Source organism: Furipterus horrens, unplaced genomic scaffold, assembly GCF_987537825.1.
Source record: "Furipterus horrens unplaced genomic scaffold, mFurHor1.1.pri manual_scaffold_5, whole genome shotgun sequence".
Lineage (NCBI taxonomy): Eukaryota > Metazoa > Chordata > Mammalia > Chiroptera > Furipteridae > Furipterus > Furipterus horrens.
In genome coordinates this window covers 57,477,295-57,480,489 of record NW_028327175.1, presented here as the reverse complement: position 1 = coordinate 57,480,489, position 3,195 = coordinate 57,477,295, and the positions used below count along the sequence as shown (strand labels likewise).

Genomic DNA, 3,195 nt, shown 5'->3' with positions numbered 1-3,195 from the left:
TATAAAATTTTCAGGTTCAATATCATTTAACTCCAAAACTTTAAAGATATTATATCATTTTCTTCTAGCATTGGTAATGAGATTCTATTCTCATCCATACTCTTTTTAAACTCCTGTTCTTTTATACTGGAGGCTTTAAAGAAGTTATTCTGAAATTTTTATGTCAGAGATTTTACAAAGCTTGCCCAGCTGTAGGCCTTTAAAAAATTCATTCTGCTTATCATGTTGTGGTACTTTTGATCTGTAGACTACTCTTCTCCAATTCTGGATATTTTATTCTACCTATTCCTTGATTATTGCTCCTTCCTCCCTTAAAACAATCATTTTCAGACTTAGTTATATAGATAATAGACCTCATAGAGTAGTTCTTTATGTCTTTTAAAAAAGTGGGCCATTTTAATGTTCTTTTACAGTCGAATAAGTAGTTCTCTGAATGATTGTAGACATGTAAGCTGTGTGACAGTACCGTACATCACAGTAAAGGAGTTTTTCTGATAGGTGCATAGTCTTCAATAATTATAAGGAGTTCTTGTATGAAACTGCTGTCAAACCAGTAAGCCTACATTTATGCGTCTGTCATTTAAAGGATTGTTGGTACCTGGGCTTATTTTCGCCAAATAACATTGCCTATTTGCGTCATAAGGCCCACTTGATGACAGTACCTTTGGTAATAACACCCAAAGTTGTATTAAGTGAGGATGAGGGATTCCTCTTCATGCCAAATGTTGGCAGGTAAATGTGGCTTTCAGTTTAGGGTGTGTTACATGGGCCTTCATGAAATGTAAGCCCATTCGCCTAATGCATTTTTCATATTTAGGTGGTTTTTGAATAATGCCATCTATAGCAAAGGAGACTTTAGAAACTATTCTCTTCAATGCTTTTTCTTTCTCTTTTTGTTCAAATAACTTTTGATAACTCTGCTTCTCCTTGGGCATGAACTTTGGGCTGAGGCACTTTCCATTTTTTCCACTTTCTCTTTTTGTTTTTCTTTAATCATATTGTGAAGTACTTTGGCTCAGGACTGCCCCTTTCTGTTGTGTAGGTATGCAGGTACTGCTCCTTGGTAGTCTTTTCATCATTCTTTTGCTTGGTGTCTCTCTTTTCACACACCCTGATGTGTTTTTTATTTTAATTTGTATTTTCTCAGTATGGCAGGGTTGATGGTAGAGCTTAGTCTTCAGAGCAATTATCTTTTTTTTTTTTTTTTTTACCTTCTTTGAACATTCATGAAACTCTTGACCTTTCTTCTTTATCTTTCTTGTGGTAATCCAAACAATGTCCACTGTGCTTATGGTGTAATTCACTGTACTTACTTTGAGGCACAGCTACATGATGCAGTCCCCTGGGCATGAAGAAGCTCTCAACATTGGGTCTCAGTGTCCTGCAGGATGACTCCACACAGCTGGAGGCAGAAAAGGGCTAATTCAGTTTGTTTCTTTTAAATACTGGAATGAATGAGCTTATTTATTTATTTTTTAATACTGAGATGATGGACTAATTCTTTATGTTTTACAAGTTTTTTCTGTATTTGTTGTCCACTTTATCTTGTTAAGTTTTTATGATGTATTTTCAACTTGTTTTATTCTGTTGAATTCTTCATTTGAAGCATCATATTTTTAATTTCCAAAAAGTCTTTTTTGAAAGATTTTATTTATTTATTTTTAGAGAGAGGGGAAGGGATGGAGAAAGAGAAGGAGAGAAACATCAGTGTGTGGCAACACAGGCATGTGCCCTAACTGGAAATGTGACCAGTGACCTTTTGCTTTGCAGGATGAAGCCCAACCTACTGTGTCACACCAGTCAGGGCCCAACAAACCTTTATTTTCCTTTTCATCTTTTCCTTATTTGTATATTTTAATTTTATACATGCATTATTATCTTGAATCTCCCTGAGGATACCAATTACTATTTTTTATAAACTCTTCTATTTATTAAATAATCTCTCATTTCACATTAGCATACCATTCTTAGGAAGTGTCTTTGGCATAAACACTTGGGAAAGGGAAGATAACAAGACTGTACAGAAGGAGAGACTGAGTTGCAAAGGAATCTCAACTGAACTCTCAACTGAATTTGGGACGTTCTGAAGCTGGGATGATCTTTAGAATCTCTCCAAGGTAGAGTGAGGGGGCCAGGACCTTATATAATCACGTTGATCAGTCATTGGATATAGGCCACTCTAGGAAGGGTGTGATCTGGAGTGTGGCAGGTAGCTCTCTTCAGTCAACAAAATTCTCTTTGAGCTTTCTGTTGACAGCTCTCCCAGCAGAGGAAGGGGGATCTGTATGGTTCATTTTAGCATCTACCACATCTGGTTTTTTTTTAAAAAGGTTTAGTTGTTAAGTTCTACGTGTTCAATTATTTTCTTTCTCCTTTATGATATTGTTTTTCCCTCAAATATTTGTTGAGTTTAGATTTTCATTCATATGTAAAATGAAATTCTAGAAAGTTTATATGGCTAACTCTCTGTTTCTATAACAAGACTCTTCCCTGAATGAGGGGACTAACAGAGAGCTCTATGTAAGTCAGTGGGGAATGTAGATTGGTGGGACTCAGTAGAATGATGTGGCAATCCCAAATCCCAGAATGAAAACAGCCTTATTCTTAGGTGCTATCTCTGCTAGGCATTTCAGACAATTAAAAAAAAATTTACAATTAATTATCTCAGGGTATCACTTTGTAAGTTGTATACATGTCTAACCACTAGGCTGCACACTGAAATGAATATAATATTGAATGTCAAAAGTAATTTCAAAAATTTAAAAGTAAAAAAAAAGGAAACAATGAAACAGTTATTTAAAAGATTAAAAAACTGATTTTAAACCTGGGAATAAATTTTAACCCTGAATTATATACAGATCACTGGGGGCAGGAGGAGGTGAGAGTGAGGAGCTGTCCACATTCCAATATTGCCCAAACTTATTTTCCATAGAAATCACTTGGGACTCTTGTCAAAAATTCAGAATTTTGAGTCAACAAGCCAGAGTCCCCAGGAAAGGGCACTGAAATTCATTATTATTTTTTTCTTTTTTTATCCTCACTCAAGGACATTTTTTTCATTGCTTTTAGAGATAGAGGAAGGGAAAGAGAGAAACATTGATGTTAAAGAGAAGCATCAACTGGTTTCTTCCTGTACATGCCTAAACCAGGGATCAAACCTGCAACCTAGGTATTTGCCCTGACTGGGAATAAAAC

The 3,195-nt window shown here is 35.5% G+C and overlaps 1 pseudogene; it reads right to left on the bottom strand.

Moving 5' to 3' along the window:
- Window positions 1-545: 545 nt before the first annotated feature.
- Window positions 546-1,350, bottom strand: LOC150008672 (ribosome biogenesis protein NSA2 homolog pseudogene; annotated as a pseudogene).
- Between the last annotated feature and the right edge of the window lie 1,845 nt (window positions 1,351-3,195).